This window comes from Coloeus monedula (assembly GCF_965178545.1).
Source record: "Coloeus monedula genome assembly, chromosome: 9".
Taxonomy (NCBI): Eukaryota; Metazoa; Chordata; class Aves; order Passeriformes; family Corvidae; genus Coloeus; species Coloeus monedula.
This window is the reverse complement of record NC_138789.1, coordinates 20,336,060-20,356,507: the sequence shown is the minus strand read 5'-3', so window position 1 is coordinate 20,356,507 and position 20,448 is coordinate 20,336,060. Positions and strand designations below refer to the sequence as shown.

Below are 20,448 nucleotides of genomic sequence, written 5' to 3'. Positions count from 1 at the left end.
ATATATAAAAGGCAAGTAAGATAAAGTAAAAGGAAAAAATGTAGAATAGCATGAAAAAATTATCAACAGGTTTTTAAAGCTAGCAAACTAGCAAGAGAAATGTTTTACTCAAAACTAAAACTGTGAAGAACCAGAATGGGTAGTTCAATATGCTATTTTTCTTCTTTAAAATAGATGAGTTCACTAGGCTAGACAAACCCATTCTTACGTAAGAGGAAAAAAATTCTTCAGAAAGAATCTTCTTGTGGAAAGCTATTTCTAGTTCTTTCTGGAAGAAAAAAAAACCCATAATGGCCAGGTAAAATTAATTGGTAGTTAAATAATAGGATATATGAAAACAAACAAAAGCTCATCCTCCTCCTCTCCAACACCGTCTTATTCTTTCTCTAAAATCACAAAATATAAGAAAAAGGTTGAACGAGAAAGTTATATGACAATGACCAGCAACATACGTCTGTTCCTTTGCACCCCTTCCACTCAGCAGTGTTATCAAAACTGCCGACAGCACTGGTATTTCTCACTCTTCTGGGATGCCTATATGAGGAAACTTACTGGGAGGATGGGTATGATATAGGCATCACCCCTCTTCCAGCCAGACATTCCAGGATAAGATTGCAAAATTACTTCACATCAAATTAAATATGAATTACACAAGTGTGACTTTACAGCAGAACTCTAGAAAAGCAACCACTATATCAAATTTCTTCTCTTTAAAGCCTGAAACACTTAAACTGCTTTCAGTTTCTTGTATCTTGGCCAAATTAGAGTTTGTGCTGAAATTATACATTGAGGCATCTGTCTCAGACTGATATTCCCACCCTGCTGTCTCTCTCCTGAATTCTCAGTCAAAATAATTACTCATTTCTGTGCACAAATATGGAAATTATTTTAAACCCTTCTTACTGCTTAAGACACATCTAACTGTTTCTTCAAGAAGGTTTTCTTCCTCCATATTTTGGAGTAAGAAATTGGAATTCAGCATAGAGAAGCGTTTGCCTGAGAAAAAAAATCCTGGTGGAGCTGTGATGAAGGCAGGCTGAGGGGAATGCTAAATGTGAATCCACAGGTAAGGACAGCAGATACACTAGCAAAGTAAGTGGATGCTGACTGGAAAAAGAGACAGACTGGAAATCCTGAAGAACTACTAGAAGACAGAAAGATCACAACTGTGAAGAAGGAAAACCGGAACTGGGAATAACTGCAAGGAAAAGGCAGAATCTGTGATTTTACCTAGTCCCAACTCACCTAAACGCATCACACCGCACTCATCCCAATTATTTGTCACAAATACCTGGGGCAACTCTGTCAACACAACTATTTGTGGAACTGTACTCTGAAATAACAATCCACAAATAGGTCAGAGTTGAAAATACCATCTTTTCTTCTTTTCCTTTCAGATGGCTCCAGATTAATAAATTTTTCCTGTGGGTCTATTAAAGAACAATGTGCTCAGCACAAGCATGCGATCACGTGGCCACAACAAAAGGTGAAGCTGTGAACTTTGTAAGGTGGTACCACAGCCCCTTGGAACAACAAACCACATTCCACACTTCAACACATCACCTGGTGTGTTCATCTTAACCATGTCATCTTAACAGAAAAACGCAAAAAATGGTCATTTAATACAAATTGCACTTGTCCTGAATAAAGACAGTAGCTTTAAGTAAACACCCTTACTGAACCTACTTTACTGACTCATCTATAGTCAATAAAGTCACTGCTGTCTGATTCAATTAACAAGAAAATTAAAACCAGACTATGTATATACCATGTCCCAATTAAAAAAACTATGCTTAGCCTCACTTAGTGGTTATCCCTCTGTATCCTTATCACCACACCTACCCAATCCACTTTATCATCCTAGGCGAAAGTCCCACTCTAAATTATAATATGCTTTTTTCATGTGAAACCATTCAATTGCTAATTAGCTGTCCTGTTATCCAAAGAATATCTCCTGTGCAAGATTACCAAAACATGTGACTAACATCTTTGAGATACATTAAATCACACAGGTTCTTGAAAAGCTCATTATAAAATTAATTACACTAACTTAATTACCGTAACCATTTATCAAACTGTTACTCTAGCAGAAGACTCCAATTGTATTTAATCTTTTAAACACAGAACACAGTTTCATATAAATAGAAAAAATACTATTTATTTCCTGAAGAAGTTATTATTACAACGCACAGAAGATACCTAGCATAAAAAGACATTGCTTTTTCCTATAGGTAGGTTGCAATTGTAAGAGGTTGTCAAGTACTTAATAATCCTGCTAGCAGTTTACAGATGAAAAGGAACGTGATGGAGAAAATCAGTGCTCCTTTACTTTTTCTTAAAAGCCTCAGGATAAACCAGTTTGCTCATTTTTGTAGAATATTACACTGGAAATTACTACTCTGTCTGATTTACTTTTGGAGCAGTGACTACAAACATGCTACCTTATGAAGTACACTGTAAAGTGCATATTGTATGAAATACTGTCTAGAACATATTTTTATCCCAGATGATTTTCAGTCAAGGGCATGCATTTGAAATGCACCAGCTAGTACAGCTTTTTATATGCAAAATTACAGCATCAGCTCCATAAGCCCCAGAAGGCTCTCCCAATGACAAACTGATGTACAACTCAGAGCAGCACCACACACACACAACCAGGTGCTCTGCGTGGGCTGTGCTTGGAAGTGCTGCTGCATTGTACTAAAGCAAATCCAAACCCAGAGTTTAAAAGGGACACATGAGGCATGCAACAGTTCCTGTAAAACATTTTGAACGTTGTTTCAGAATTAAAATGTTTTCATTCTAATTTTTTCTTCAAAATTTAAAATACACCCTCTCTCCCCAAAGAAAAAAAAGTGAGAAGGCTGTTTTTCCCAGCTATCTCCATTCACGAAAACTGTTTTAACTGCTTCTTTTCCGTCTGATAATGCTTTTGCCTCCATCTAGGGAATACACATTATTCTATAAGCAAATCAGCAATGGGCTGGCTTTGTAGTCCTAAACGTGGCACCATTCTGCCACACATCCCATCGAACCTCCAACATTTTGAAAAATTCCATGTTCCTCCCTCTGGTCATATCCAAACCTCAAGGATGGTGTAGCGAATTCCAACCTATACATGCACTGACTAGACTGCTTGCAAACCATGTATAGCAAGTAACTACTGGGCTCAAATCCCCCTTAAAAAGGGGACTACAATTTTTGTGAAAGCTGCAAGCTCTCTACAGTTCTGAGATGTCTACTCTCAGCTAAACTTAGGGCGAGTTGCTACACTGGCCTAAGGATTCAAATATTACTTAGTGAAAACAGTAAACAAATAGAGGGACACCAAAATGGCTGATCTAAATCACATTCTAAATGCTTAAAACACATTCAGGACAGACTGGGGGCAGGAAGGCACCCAGAACTATCCTGAAATCCATGAAGAAAAACAAAAAAGCAGCCTGTCACTGCTATGCTATGCCCCTGCTGTGTCTTTTCACCAGATGCATTTTCATGCTCCCAGAATCACAGGCATCCCTTGGCACACCAGCTGATACTGAGTGTATAATCATAGCACCAGTCACCACCACCACAGATGAGTTCTCACATGCAAGGGGCTCAGCAAAGTAATGAATAAGCTCATAAGCCAAGCATGCTTTAAACTTGAATTTAAACACAGCCTGCTACCATAGAATCACAGAATCATTTAGGCTGGAAAAGACCCTTAAGATCATTGTATCCAATTGTAAATAACTTGCCTTATGTCACTTTTTGACCGGCAGTTAAGAGCCCCAGCTCTCTTAAATGCTCATGTGGCTCTATTACAACTGACTTTGACATATCAATAAAATTGTATTTACACCAAGTCGTTTCTCTGGTGGACAGCCAGAGAAACATCTATTATCTAAAGAAACGGAGATGCTACAGCTGTTGACATGTTTCAGTACTGTACTCTATGCTAGAACTTCAACACTGTGGCAGTTCTCAAAATAGTGATCTGCAGTAAAAAGCTATTCCTCCTTTGCCTTCCATATAGGAGACGGTTTCTTTTCATTGCCTCGTGCTGCAGTTTGGTCTAATACCCAGCACAACTGCTACAGCCATATTTAGCCATACGTGACAGCTCTGCCATTGCAGACAGTCTTTCAAAGGAGTTTTGAGCACATTCCTGCTCTGTGAGCTGGATGTCAGCATCATCTACACCAAGAATACGCCTTTTTCCCCAGAAGTATTTGAAGGCAGACAAATTTTCTCCTAGTGCTTGGGCATCCTGACAAAACTGCAGATATTGGAACTTAAAAATGTTTTACAATTTATTCTTAGAAACTTTGTGAATTCTGCTTTGTAACTAACACTGAGCTTGTTAAGCAGAGAGGTTTCAATACCCCCCTACAGCCTGGCATTCTCACTGTATGCTCAGTCTGTATTTAAGTTTGCTAAGTAAGAAGACTGTTATGTATATTTCAGTCTACTTGGCTTGGGAGTTTCCCCTGGCAAGTACTGAAGGTGTTTTAAGTGCATCAGGAACTGTGTTTTGTAAAAGCTCTTAAAGGAACAGTGAGCAGCTGCCTTCTGTTTTGCTGCTGTCCTGTCTTCAGGCACAGGAAACAAAACCTGCAATACGAACATTATCATATACACCTTCCTTTTAATCACAGCACATCTACTGCTAATAGAGGCCTTTATTTAAAAAAGCACTGACTTTATTGTAAGACTGCTCCCAGTTCAACTAGTACATTACCTATTTCTAGCTGTTTCTGTTTATATCCAACTACTTCCAGCTAGGATAGCTGGCCACAATTTCCTTGATTTAACAGTACATCGGTAGCCTGGTTTACTTTTTCAGTCTAATATATGAAATTCAAATAGAATTATGCCTGCATCACATGTAATTTTATTTTACTTGATTGCCATTCTGCTTTCCTCTCTTGCTGTGCTCAGAAGGCCTTTGTAGGCCAGTACATTCACTGATAAACAATATGCTCCTTTTTATTTCCTACAATTTCTGTGTTTTGTCTGGCCTATGCTTACAGTTCCAATTGGAAATACAAAAGAAGTTCTGTCTAGCCTACATTTACATTTAAAATTTCAGCCTTTTAGTTACTCTTACTTTCTCAGTATGAACATTTTTTTTATTTGAACATTTTGGCATTAAATTTAATTAATTGCCAATGTAATTGCCATGTAAGAATGCAGGGAGTTGTTTGTTCTTTTTCTACAGGTCTTTGCTTTTCCTGTGACCACTGACAAAGAACCTTCAGGTTTGCTCCACTTTCATTTTTTATCCAGATGCCGGCTTGCTCATAGGATTTGCAGTTCCTACAGCCCTCGCACAGTAAAAATTCAGGATAGTCTGATTCACAGTTCCTTGATCTTTCACAGTCACAAATTTATTCCCTTGAAAGATTAAGCCAGGAGAGTACAACTTTTCATACGGTACCACAATGCATCGGCTGTTTCTTCTCCAGGTATCTTATTAATGTGCTAAATATAAGTATTTTATAGATTCAAAATGTATTTGAAAGCATTTCTAAGACTTTACACTGTTACTCTAAACCTACCATTAACCTGTCAACACACTGCTGAAATACAACTACAGTTTACCCTACATATGCTTTTCTTTTGGCTTCCTTTATTCAACTTTGTGATATAAGGAATACCCAGATATTCTGCTTTGAATTTATTGTTCTTCAGGGTTTTGTTTTGCAACACTCAGTTTATGATTTCTTGCAACTACATGAGACAATTTACTTTCAAAACTATGCTCACAGTTCAAGTATAAAATGAAAGACTGCCTATGAAGTGAAAAATTCATTCTGATTCTATTACCCTGTTCCACCAGCTGAATACTATACCAATGACTTTGTAAAGATCTCTCTTGATATTGAGATGTTGCACTACATTTCCAGAGCAAAAGGGACGTACTTATTACTGCCTAAGCACATGAGCATATCTGTCACCTATGCACAGACACTTGATTCCCTTTGCATGTTAATTGACTATTCACTTTCAAAACTTCTTCCTCATTAAATTTAAATGCAAATCAATTATGCTCAACATTATTAACTTCAAGCCTCTTTTCTCACACAGAGTAAAGCCACACGTCTCTGCAGTCAGTACTTTGTCTCCAACAGCCGCGATAAGCAGATGGTTAGGCAAGAGCTGCTGTGTATAATACCATTCTAGCTTCCAAATATTTTTAGCTCAGAGTCCTCATAAGTCATATGTGATTTCTATCTATTTTCTAAACTTCAGTTAATTTCTCTCCCATGAATTCTCCTTGTCTTCCCTTGAGCTCCCATAAATTTTTAGCGTTCAGGCTATCCTACTGATGTTTTTGTAAAAAGAGAATTCTGTATTTTCATTTTTACAAATGGGTATAAAGACCTGGCAAAAAAGGAAAGGCTACAAGGTTAGATACCAATTGCAGCTCTCACAGCAACTTCATTTTAACTCTTTCTCCATTCTGCCTTCAACTGGCTTTTTTCTGGTTTGCTTTGTCTATTTTTTATTGGCAGAATAAATTTTTTGTGTTCTACTCACAGCTTCCCCTTCCACTTCAGTTTTTCTCACTTTGCCTAGATACATTTTTCAGAGATAAAACCAAAAACCACCTCATGGTATTATCAAGGACGGGAAGCTACTGCATGCATAAAGCATGCCTTTGCAACTGTAATGTCATAGATATTGCAAATACATACACTCAGCACTAGAAACAAAGGTGTATGTTTGCAGCTATATCTACCCTAATAGAACACATGAGACTTCAAGGCTTTAAACAGCATCTTGCCTTTTCTCATTTTAATTTTCTGAAACTGAAGTAATTTCTCACAGATCTGACCTTCCTCTTTTGTCTCAAGACAATAGGATTCATGACTGTGGAAGTATTTAATGGATTTTATACTTCAACAGTTATTAATTCAATAATTCAGGGCAAACTCTGACCACATTTTAGTAGAATAGCAATTTAACCTTTTATATAAAAATACAAGTCTGGTTACGGTATCTAAAATTTTCGATAGTATCTATTTCCATAAATAAAAGGAGACACTCATTTTACCATTCCTTGCAAGTAACCTGTAACATCAGGTTAAAGGACTGAAGAAACATTAAAGGGTATTCAAGTTCCAGGTTCAGCCACTAGAGAATTTCTCAGAGCACAAGAACAAAGGAAAAAAAAAGAGATACCATCTACCTTCAGCACATTTTATCACAGATTCAGGAAGCAGGAAGAAGCTGCCAGAAGGTGTGTCAGAGAGTGTGAATTATGTAGTTTCCATACCTATCCTGAGCAAACATGAGCAGATTGCCAGGGTTCAGACATTTCTCTAAATGGCCAACCCATCACAGCAGTAAAAAACCTGCACTTGCAGTTAAGTTCTTGCTTTGTTTCTGAGCTGCACACCAGGATTGCTCACACACTGTATCAAATGACAACACATTTAGAAACTTCTCATTTGAAGAAATCAGATAAAGTGTAGACTAAACAGTTACATTATTTACTATGGGTTTAGACACTGACACAAATACAATGTAAAACTGACTTTTTTCCTACTTTATCCCTCTGAAACATTCAGCTACAGAGATGTAATTACTGCAATGGTTATGTCTTACAAGACCAAAACCAGTATGACCAGTAGCTTTCTGAATATGCCATAGATAGTTTGGAATCTTTAGAGTATGAATTTGAAAATAATCAATAAAAGCAGTCACAAAGTTAGAAATCATAATGGTTCACTTTTGCACATTCACATTTATAAAGATATCAAGCAGAAGACTCTATATATGGTTCTTTTTAATAATAAATCACTTACAGTTTGCCAGTGATGTCCTAAAAAAGCCTTACTGACTCTTTCTAAGGCACAGTTTTTACAAAGTATTCTAAGGAATTTAACAGCACTATATCAAAACAAATGCTGCGCTTATTCCTTACTTAGTACCTCTGAAGAGCGGACATGAAATATTAAGTAAGGATTAACTTGACAAATGTAGTTTATATACCATCCATAAAACTGCTTAAGCTTTTAAAAAATACTACAGAAAAAACCCCAACCCTGATTGCCAGTTATCTTGGAGAACATCTAAAATTTCTGTAAAAAAATACAAAATTATTCAGCTGTGAACAACTGTATTTCAGCACAATGCTGTAGCCATAGAAGAAGAAAAATAAATACAGTAAGAATATATCTCCTAGGCTGCCTTTGCTGTATCTTGAACATACAAAGCCCTCATAACTCAGTGATATATTATCTCTCCTAGGGCAATAAGCAATTAAACACATTCCTTCCTTGATAACAGTAGGAAAAAAAACCAACATAAAACTCTCATACCTTTAAAAATTAAGTTTCACAGCATCTGAGGACATACCTTTGCTGTAAGATCCTAGAATTAATGGTTACTTTATCTGGTTTACCTCCTTGGTGTTCTGCATAAAGAAGCTATCCCAAGTTTTGATTATTCTTATTGCCCTTTTCTGTACTAAGTCTAGCAGACAGATCAGTGTGGGATAATCATATTCAAAGCATGGCCTATGTATGTCATAGATTTTTACCACAGAATAGTTAATACTTTATGTCATGACCCCTTTCTATTAATACTCAACTCTATTTACTTTTTAAACACCTAGTGAAAACTGACTTGATGGCTTTACAGAAACGTCTATCAGAAGACTTTCCTGAGCACTAATAGCTGATTTCAAGTCAGGGTTGGGCTTTTTTGCATAAAGTTCTTTTACTCTTATGCTTTAAGGGATCAGCTTAGACGACGTGAACCACTTAGAATGCGCCTTTACGAATATGCATGAAGCCTATTACTGTTAGTATATAAGGAGCTTTGGTACAATCAATAAATCGGATTCCTGTTGATCACTCATATTGAGCGTCTGGGTTTCCCCTCTATCGCGACATTTTTGCATAAAGTTCTTTTACTCTTATGCATGACTTCACATTCCTAACAATGAGTTTCTATTTTAATACCCATTTGCTCAGTTTTGTGAGATCCTTCTAACTCAAGACAGGGGTGAAATAAAGAGTCACCAGATTTGTATCATCACTAGACTAGAGGAGGGTTTTTTTCTGCAGTCACTGAAATAATTTTATTGAAATATCACTACAGGTATTTATCAACATTGAAATGACCATCTTCTAAACATCTGCCCATTTTGACTTAAAATGCCCCTCTTAAATCCCATGCCAAGTAAGGTGGGCGCTGCTTCCTTTCTGAGTTCTGCATGCACGCAGTTTGGATTATCCTTGCTCCACTGAGGAAAACACTAAAACATTTTTTTTACTGTCTCTAAGTGGTAAGAAAGGAGCAACTCTGCAATGTATGTGTATATAAAAGCCACTAAGAAAATAAAACGTAAATCCATGTGTGAGTTAACAGCATCATAATTAAAAATACGTTGGCAAATCCAGAGGCCTATGTCAAAGGTTACCCATTCACTGACAACTAAGGTTACAAAAACAGCAAACAGCTTTTTTTGGAGACTGAACCCTTTTTCAGTAGGTGGCTTGACGTCCAAAGGTTTTCACTGTCACTCCAAGTGGGTAACTCTCATAACAATCTCATCATTTTGCACCTGAACTATTGCAATGGTCTTTTCTGTGCCCCTGCTCAATTACATTCATTTAGAAGCTTCCCAAAAGAGCATTTCCTTCTTTACTGTTTTGTCCAAGACACCACTTTCCCTCCACCTTCCTATCACAGCAATCAAAGCCACACCCATCTGTGCTCCCACTCCTTTATCAACAGAGTGGATTCACAGGCTGGTGAGCTTTCAATCACTCTCTTTAATTTCGCAACAAGACTTTCCAGGTGAGGTTTTATTTACCGTTAAGTGATTTAATCTACAAACAGGAGCAATCCCACTCCCCTGTAACTTTCAGGCACATCATCCCTATTTTTTCCATGTATTTGCTTTTGTATTCAATCCAATCTCACAGTGAGCTAATATAGAAAATACAAGTCCTTACAAAAGAGTCATTTTTCTTCTAGTTTAGCTTCCTAGACAGGCTCACTGTAATGGTGAAATGAGCACAGGTGCCAGTGGAAAACAGGGCCCACGACTTTGCATTTTGGTGACAGACAGTCCTTGGATCAGGTTTGCTGTAATGTGAAGCCCTTCTCCCAGGCTCTCCCTTACGCTTTGTGAGCCTAAGTAGCACAGTTACTTCTCTTATCTTGGAACTCGAAACTTCCATGCTGAGGATAAAAATATTTTACAACTGATGCACAGGAACTAATTCCACCATGTTATTGTTTCCATCTATCTGTATTCCCCAGCTATAACGTGTAGTATTCTGGAATTGTGAATGCTGGGGAGACATTCTTCATGTCTGCTTCCACAGAGCAGGGGTCATAGCATCATGTTTTACTTTATTTTCACTCTGGTTTACTGTTCACTTTAATATAAAACTGTTAAAATTCTGTTGAAAACTTAACTGAAATCTAGCTGATCCAAGTCATCAATAACAGAATCTGAGGCACAAAAAGAGGCATTTGAGGGGGAAAAACACCTGCAAATTTTCTGTATTCTTATTTGTTACTGATTCAAACCACTGGGCTCATTTTGACTTCTTCTCCCAATGGAAAATATGGTCAGTGAAGGCCAAAAAAGCAACATTTGTCCACACTTCAAGAGAAGCTAATGTCTAAGTAGTAGAAAAGCAAACTTTCATTTCAAGGCAGTTACAAGAGTGAACCAACCAGGGAAGCCACACTACAGCCCACACATAGGAAGGGCACATTTAAGGGATTGGAGCTCATGCCACGTCTGCAAATCAGGCCTGCTGACAGAACAGACAGGATGAGAAGAAACGTCCACATGATTATTTGGTACAAGTCATATAACAAAGCTGTAGTGACACATGAATCAAAACTGAAAATGGTACCAAGAATTTTACACAGTAAGCTTCTCCAGAGCTCTCCTCACTGAGTCTCCTGACCTTTCTGGATGGTTTCTTTGAGGGAATTTCTTTGGCCAAGTAAATACAGACATACAACAATCTAAAAAGTTTTTTAAAAGGATAGATGATCTAACTGCAACTAATTCAACTATGAGATACACCCTAAAAGCAGGACACAAAGGTCTGATCACTAGAGTTACCTCTCAAGTGGAAAATCAATGAGACACGAGTCACACTGGATAAATGACAGTAACTGGCCTGCCTTTACCGGCAGAACCTGACAGGAAAACATTCCCTCTCTATACTCAGAATTCTGACTGAAGAAAAAATAACTCTTCATGCAACATGGGAATTTCCAATGAAACTGCTTCTGAGCTGGAATTAACCAGAGATATTTTCAGATCATGAGAGACGTAACTTAAAACTCATCAATATTAACAAGATATTAGTTACCTATATTGTTGGCATGAGGTTTTTTTTTTTTGAGGTGCAGTCATAGAACAAAACCAAAAGACTGCACAACAAATCTGTTCCTGTACACTTGTATAATCTGAATGGCCCTGACAGCAAACTGTACTCCAAAAAGAAATCAATTTATGAGAATAAGTATAGAACATTCTCAAGGATTTGCAAAATTCACTCTGGTTCAACAATTCAGACCTCCAAAAAAGACAGACTTCACTTTGGGATGGGAGAAGTGTGGGAAGCTTTATTTGCACTAGGACATCACACAAGGAGTGAATGTTTCTCATTGTCCTTTTCAGCACTGGCTGTGAAATGGCAGATATGTGAAGAACCTTTTTCATCTGAAGTATTTTAGGAATGCTCTTAACAAAGGATCACTGAATTCCCATGATGCAGGAAAATTCTCACCTGACCTCACTTAAGAGAAATTATGTAACTACACTTTGTTCTGTTATAAACCACTTCCTCAGAGATGGATTTAAAACTATCCACGCACATATGAAAAGTAAGTGCACTATAGCAGCCTCTACAATGATACTGTGAATATTTTTTTCAGCCTTTCTGCCTTTTTTACAATGCACTGAATATAGCAGAATTTCCAGAAAACTGATGGAATAAACACCATGATTCCACTGAAAATAGAACACTAGTTAAAAATAAAAAAATTCCATAAGCTCTAGTGGCTTCTCATTTTGCCTATTTTCCCAAGGCTAAATAAATAGACCTGAACCAAAAAAACCAGAAATGTTGACAAGTGAGGACTGAGAAGACCTGAGAACATCTAGTTAGCTTTCTTTTTCCTGAAGTCTAGCTTTTGAGGAAATCCCCAAAGAACAGTGCTGGCACCATAGCAAGGCACAAAAATACTGACAAATCTTTTCAAGTGACAATTATACAGATTAGTTACTAACAAAAGCAATACGAGCATGTATCCCTAACCACTAAAACCTGCTGCTAGTTATACTCTGACTTTTAGAGACATGTACATAGAAAGCTCAAGTAAAAGAAAAGAAGGTAGTGGGTGGAAAACATATACCAATATATTCTAATTTTTAAATTATTCGTAAGATCCAATTTTTGAGGTTGCAAGTTTTTTTTACATTAGAAATAGGAAAATAACTCAAAGCAAACAAGCCACAGCATCTGTTGTAATGTTAACATCTTTCTACTCCAAGTCTTTAGTCAGGCACCACCTATACACTGCCCCAGGCAACTCTGCAGCAACTGCTGCTCCAAACTCCAGGTTAAAGCAGCCTTTTCCGGACAGTTCTGACAATTGCATCTCAGTTTCAGCTCTCCAGGTGGAGCTTAAGGAATACGTGCATCTGTCTCTGCCTAAGACTTAAGCCTTTGTGCCCTTACTACATGAGATACCATGATCCCTTTATAATAGGTTACAAAAAAGCCTCTGTACTGCAGTGATACATAGAAGGAAAATCCCTGGAAGACTTAAAATATTTGAGGAAGGGAACAAATTCCTTTTCTGACATCAGTCTAATATGGTGAACAGTGTTTGCATTCTTTCGTTATTGATTTTCAGGTTATGTAAGCAAACACTACACCAGGATCTAAACCCAGTGCCTTGTCAGTTACCAACACTTTGTTTCTCAATGGTTTCGTCACAATTTCCCAACAATTACATCAAAGAGAATGCTCATAGCCTGTGAAGTGGAAGTACACATAAAGTTTAATCCATATAATTGGTGAGATGGAAAAATGTACTAAAGTCTAATTACAGTTAGGCTATAATAGATTGAAAGCACTGTTTTATGTAAATCCTCTACACTCTTTTTAAAACGCTGGGAATGTGACAGAATTTGTTTCACTTTAACCCTTTCCCTAATTCCAGAGCACAGACGTATGTGACACAAAGCCTATCCTTCACTTGTCCTTAACCCTGAGGCAGCTTTGTCAAATTTCAAAAATCAGAAATGCTTGAACAAGGTCACATGAGATGTAGGCAGTTGATTTTGAATAGAAAAAAATGCAGAATAAGGCATTAAACTGAATTTGGTTCAAAACAGTTTTATCAAATTGTTCAGTATTTTTAACTCTAAAAAGCTTTAAAAACATATTTGTGTCAAGGTTAGCTCTTCCAGTTTAATCAAATATATATTTATATAACAAACTCTTCAGGAACTTGAAGACTTTATCAGTGAAGATTATCCCTCAAAATACATGTCTCAGATATTAACTGTAATCTCCTTTTTTACGAAGAGAAGGTGAAGCTGCAGGGTGTGCTCTACTTCAGAGGCTGGAATGCACCCGACTCCCTGGCTCATTAGAATTTATCTTCTGAGATTTGCTTCTCTTGAATGAAGTCTTCTGAAAGACTTCGACTCTAGCTCAGTTTATTTCTTTTGGATCACTAAAACCACATAAAGGCAAGTCAAATATATTAAATCTACAATGAAGACTCTATGAACGTTATCTTCAATATTACATTACAAATGGCTTTAATAAATATTTTATAAAAAACCCTTAATGAATATATTTAATGAATTTTTTTACTGAATCTTAGAACTGTTACGTCACTAATTTTTTTCTCCACCATGTTGTTTTGTTGTTTTATTTTTTAAATCATGGCCAGCAATATTACAAAATTCTAAAAATGAGGAGAGATCTAATACTAAAAAGTCATCTTACCCCCTAAGCCAAGGACAGAAAACTACATCTCAATCACCTCTAAAAGGAGGTTATTTAACCTTTTCTAGAGTACTTTCAGCAATAGATATCCCATTACTTCCCTCAGATATATAACCCTCTAATTATCTGTCCTGGATAATCTTTCCTGGAGCTGGAAAGATTTTCCTGATATCAAAATCTCCTTTTGTGCTCTTCAGGACTATTATTTCTTATACTACCTAGAGAGAACAGTTTATTACATTATTGTCTGTTGCAAACTTTACCATATTTGAAACGTATTATTATGTCTCTCCATCTCTGCTAAAGACTAAACAAGTACAATTCTTTCAGTCCTTCCATAAAGGTCAGTATTGCAACTCTTCTCTAAATACTCTCAGCTGGTCCAAATCTGTTTGAAGCAGAGTAACAGAGACACTGCATTATCTGAGGCCTTACACTGAGTACTGCAGAGCAACTTCCCTCTCACAACAATCCTGTTCATACACCCCGGTAAGACTCCTGGGTTTTCACAGAACTGTCACGACTGTGTTCATTTTGTGATACAGCCAGCTGCTTATTTACAGAACTGTTACCCAGCCAAGTGTTTCTCATATTTAAATTTATTATTTCTACCCAAAGGCATTATTTTGTGTTTCTTTTTACTGAACTGCATCCCATACACCTCAGGTCATTCATTCAGTTTTCCAAGACTATTTCACACTCTAATGCTTGTACTCCCTCCCAGACTTGTCCTGTCCAGGCAATCAGTAAATCTGCTCTGTTCTATCACCCAGGCCACAAAACGAAAAAATAAACAAGAATAAATTCAGAAAATACACCTGCACAACACACCCATGCCTTCAATCTGAAATGTTCTTAAAGCATTTATTTAATAAGTAATTAAGCAGCATGGCAAAACTTATCTGACAGTATCTATCTTTGGTGTTTCTAGATTCCTTGGCTGTGGAGATAACATTGCTAACTTCCACACCACTGTACACGCAGAGTATGTTTAAAACACAAACATACAGGGGAGGTTCTGTCACTCTCTTCCCTCTTTAATTCATTTCTGTGTGGCACAGTAACCCAGTTGCACAGCTCTTCCAATTTGAAATGTGGACTATCTCCCGGTTTTTCCTTCCTAAACTAGAGATACTTCAGAGACGCTTCAATTCACACAAAAAACCCCGCACCACGAGCTCTGAAAAATTCAGATCTCATGTACATATATATATGCTAATAAAACAAAAACATCAAGAAAAAGCAGGATGTTATAATTTATGTACCAAAAGGTAAACTCTCACGAACACTCCTTTCCTTTCTGACTTGTAAATTTTCTAACTGAAGTGTTGTAAACAAAGTTAGAATCATCCTTTTAAGACAAAAACCCCACTTCTCTACTACTGACATATACCTGTAAAGATGAGCTTTTACACTTCCTACTGATACTTTGTCAGGCACGTGTTCACCCTCAATCAAAACAAATACTTGTGTTTTAATATTATATTTAAATCTGAACTACTAAAAACATTTGTAAAATCTTAGACAATCAAACTATCTCTCTTGCCAACATCCATATTCCTATGTCCTGTGATGAAGTTCAAAAGACTAGAAAAACTGGAGAGCAGCTAACAGCAATCTAAAACACTGCTACAAGGAAAATCAACTCTTTTCTGAAGCAACAAGAGACAAAGCAATCAGCTGTATGCAAAGCAAAAATATTTAAATTGAGTATCAGGTAAAACTTTAACCATGGGGTGGGTGATGGAGCTGCTGAAACAAGCAACACAATGAGGTACTCTGCCATCAGAGGGAATGACCTCACTACGCTTCCAAAGGGCAGAGGATTGGACTTGCTGAGCTTTCTGTATTTCTATGTTTACCTGAATTCATTGTAAGCATCAAAACACTGAAGTAACTTTAAAGAGCAGTTATTGTAAGTTAAGCTACTAAGCTTTTGGACTGAAGATACAACCAACTGCCTGTATAATGGAAAGTAATTAAACACAAACTGTTAACTAATACTCAAATTCTGAACACAAACCATATAAATTATCAACCTATTACATTACAAACCCCAAGTATTTTGATTACAAAGCTGCACTCCTTAAGGGAATCTTTTTAAAGGTCTTTTTGTTTGAAACACAAGTGTCCAATAAGAACACACCATTTAATGTTCAGCTCTACATGTCTGAAGTGTCTTTTAGAGTTACTCAAACAGAAGGAAGGTTTTCAGAAAACTAAAACTCCCATGATGGTTCTTCTACAACCACAAACCGTATTTACAGTGTTCTTAAAACTAGAACAATATACCCTTAAGTGTTAAAGTTTACCAGGAGCAAATTCTTAGCAGCAGCTTGACTTCCAGCAAACAACACTTAATTTGGAAACTAAAAAAAAAACCCTCACTACAGAAGTGAGAAGGTTTCTCACTTTCTGCAACTTCACTCCCGCCTACGGAAGTGGCAGAATTTTTCTTCTTCAAGGTTTTTAAGGACAAAATCTACAAATATCCGTCTGGAATAATCCAAGTAGTTTTAAACCAACCTGAGAGAAAGGGAACAATAGGTCCTACAGTACTGCATTTCTAGAACTGTGAGTGCAACCTGTATCTATGAATGTAAGTGCCAAATACTTGATGAATAAATTCTCTCTTGCAAATCTGGTTCCTTATGACCTGTATCATCAGTTCCCACACAATGCAAACACTTACATTTTTGCGAAAACCAAGACAAAGCAAACCTCCACAGATTAGCTCTAGAGACCTTAAAGAGGGATTTAGAAATATGAAAGGTAATTTAAAAGGAAAAAAACGAAACAAGAAAAAAAGCACAATTGGAAGCAGGGCAGACTGCAATGACTTCTGTTCCAACTTCCCCAGTACTTTTAGGAATGTTAACACATTTCTTATTTCCCTTATGGTAAAAGAACAGAGTACAAGTCCTTCCACTTTGTATCAACCACACAACTATTACTGACCAGAAGTCAACTTAAGTACCTAAAATGATCTGAAGAACCAGATCCAGACAAAATGGACCAAAAAAAAAAAAAAAAAAACCAAAACCAAAACCAAAAACCCCAAACAAACAAACAACAAAAACTTTAAGTCTCCTGAAAATACTGGGAGTGTAAAACCTTCATTCTGTATGACACTATGGACAGCATATCTCACTATGTAATCTCACTACACAAGTATGTTAGAGACAATGATAAACATCAGAGCAGTCACATGCTGTTCAGCTGTAGAACAAAAGCCCTTATTAGGATATATTCCCAAATTCTGTGAAATAAAGATCTAGTTATTTTTGCACATTAAATCCATAATAACACTGAGCCAAAGAATCCTATTCGCTCTCTTTATCCAGAAATGTTACAAATTAGGAGACAAGACATATGATTGAACTCCATCACTAAATACCTAAATAACGAAGCTATTTAATACAGCATCTCTCTTAGTAGTTATACACTTAAGAGTATGCAAGGCCAAGGAAAAATAATTTCATTTAACAGTGGTACAACTGAGAATTGCAACAACTACCTATGATAAACTAAACAACCAGAAATATAAATTATCAGCAGTATTTCAATTTAAGGTCATTCATTGCTGCTCCTTACTAATACACATGGTTGCACTGCGTAACACTCCTTCTCAAAAAGCTTTTAAATTCAAGTCTGTAAACTCAAGGCATAGAATTTTTTATGGAATAAACATGACAGTGCCAGAAAAAGCTTGAAACCAAAGTTGTTTAGGTTCTTAATGACTTGCTCCAAGTCGCATGTCAAACTAACTTAACTGCTAAGCCCTTCTGAGGCAAGGGGACGTTTCCTCAGTTGAGTGAAAATTTTCACTTGATAGTTATTTTTTTTTAACATTTTCCCACATACTCTTTAAAGAGATGCATTTTTCTCCCCTGCTGTTTAACACACACCATGTTTTTTCCCTTACACTTTTTTCCACTTCTGATTAAGCAAACTTAATACCATTAATCCAAAAGACAGTACAGTAAAATTAAAAGATGCTTGAAAACAAACTACAACAGTGCCTTGTCAACTTCTTTTCTGGAAAGTTACACTTGCTTATGTAAGGAATCACACGTTGGTAATCCCAAATCTACCAGTCCCTACTAGATCACCAGTCCTTGGAGCAGCTAGGACAGGAAGCTAGTATCTAACCACAGGCTGGAAATACACCCAAAAAGCATGTCCTTAAAAGATTGCACAAGTCAGTATTTAATGTAAAATACAGGGTACACTTAGAGCTTCACTTAAAGGCCTCAGTAAACAATCACTACATAGTGATTAGTACAGCATAACAACAATATCAATGGTAAACATAAAAATGTATGTACAACCATGGAAGAGCTACTGGTTTGTTTAATAATTACTGGAAACATATTTACAAAATAAAATTTGGAACGTCAAAGCCTCAAGAACATATTCTTTTATAAAAACTTAAGTATCTGTTATGTGTTAGCCTAGAACCAGATTAGTCAAATACTCCAAGACTACAAAAACTGCCAACGTTACTGGATAATCAGGGATGGAATACAAAACACCATAAGGAAGAAACAGAACCATATGCTCTCCCTGAAGAGAGATCAGGATTAGGAGACAAAGGGAATATTGCTGAGCTGGGACACTCGGATACTACTGAAACGATTTTTCTGAATACAAGAGAAAACAGAACTGTATGTCACAAGTTTGTGATATAACGGGACATATATCACAGCCTCCATCGCGAGCAGACTTGGGATGTTAAATAGCTCTTCTGGACCCCTGCATCCTTAACATCAGCGCCCCTGTCCCTGCGGGGCAGGCGCCGCTTGGGTTCCACAGCAGAAACCCGACTGAAGGCAGCGGCAACAGCCCGGGCCAGGGCTGCAGGGCAGGCAGAGCCGGCGGGACACTGCCGGGGGCTGCCGGGGGGCCGCGGCCGCGGGGTGGCCGAGGAAGGGCCCGGGAGCACAGGGTGTGAACACGGGCCGGCAGCTGCGAGCGCCGCACGGCCGGCGCAGCGCTAGGAACTCGGGACACCCGGTGCCGGGGGGGCACAGCGGGGGCAACCCGAGGGGCTCTGCGGGGCATCCGCGGCTGGCGGGCCCCGGGCGCGCGGACGGGAGCGGAGCAGCGCGGGGGAAGCGGCGGGACGGGGAGAGCCCGAGGCGGGGGAGGGAAGGGGGGGGAGGGGGGCGGCCGCGGGGCAGGCACGGGGTGATGTGAGGTGAGGAGGGGCAGGGCCGGGGCGGGGGGAGGAGGCGGCGGCGCGGAGCCAGTGGCGCTCCCCGGGGCGCGCGCCCCGCCCGCTCCCGAGTGCCCGTTCCCCGGCGGGAGGGGCGGCGGGTCCCGGTCCCGCCCCCGGCCCGGTACCATTACCCAGCGCGCCCAGCGCCGCCGCCATCCCGCACCCGGCCCGCTCCCGCGGGGGCCGCGCGACCTCGCGAGACTTCCCGCCTTCCTTCGCCGCCCGCCCCCTTCCCCCGCCTCACGCGGCCCAGCCCGCGCGCGCGCGCGCACAGTGCCCGCGCGCGGCTCAGACACAACATGGCGGCCGCGGCGCCGCGCACGTGCCCCGGGCCCGCCGCGGCGGGCGCGCGCACACGTAAAGCCGGGGGGGAGGCGGGGCTGCCGCGCACGCGCGCGAGGCGCCACCGCGGGCCAGCTGATTCGAACAGGGCGCGCGAGCCGCCACCTCCTCCCCGCACGCGCTGGTCACGTGGGGGCTTCCCCCGCTCGCTCCCTCCTCCTCCTTCCCCCTCCCCGCGCGGGCTCCGAACTCGGCACCGCCCGGGTCCCCCCCCCCCCCCCCACCCGCTCCCGGGCCCGGCCCTCACCTGGCGCCCGCTCCTCGGCGCGGCCGGCCCGCGCAGCCTCGCGCGCCGCTCGCTCCCTCCGTGCCGCCCGCACCAGGCGGCGGCGGCGGCGGCTCCGCACAGCGCCTGCTCCCCTCAGCGCGGCGGCGGCTCCTTCCGCTTCCTTCCCCTCCCCCCTGCTCTGCGGCGGGACCCGCTCCCTGCAGCTCCCCCTGCCGGCAGAGCGCGGCGGCGGCGCGGGGCCGGGAGCGCAGCGCGGCCGGGCAGGTGTCTGGCGGGGCGCCCTGAGGGACGGGGACAGCTCCGCCTGCGCGGGCGGCAGCAGCGGGAGGGCGGGAGGCTCTGGGCGCCCCGGCCGAGCCCCCGGCAGCGCGGGAACACTCCAGGGTTGCTGGGCTGGGCAGGGCACGGGGGAACGCGGCTCGGGGGCAGCGCTCTGCCGGCTGGAGGTGCTCCTGCCCCCCCGCTGCCAGTTTCGTGCCCCCAAAGCGGGGCTGTTTGGTTCGCAGCTCCTGAGCAATTTCCAGTGCTCTCTCCTGACTTAGCTCAAGCGGTGCCGCAAGAACAGGCTCTGTGGGGTACTCCAGCCCTCTGGCTTATGACTAAAAATTAATCGATTACGCTTTCAAATTTCTTACTGTGGTGCTGCCTGGTTCTCA

General features: G+C 40.2%; 1 protein-coding gene across 1 annotated transcript in view; it reads right to left on the bottom strand.

Annotated features, from left to right (window-relative positions):
* Positions 1 to 19,933, bottom strand: part of ZZZ3 (zinc finger ZZ-type containing 3) — a 57,725-nt gene extending 37,792 nt beyond the window's left edge. The window contains exon 1 of the mRNA XM_082287509.1: positions 19,811 to 19,933. The gene's annotated coding sequence lies outside the window, so the exon portion shown is untranslated. The remainder of the gene's footprint in view (positions 1 to 19,810) is intronic.
* Positions 19,934 to 20,448: the final 515 nt, after the last annotated feature.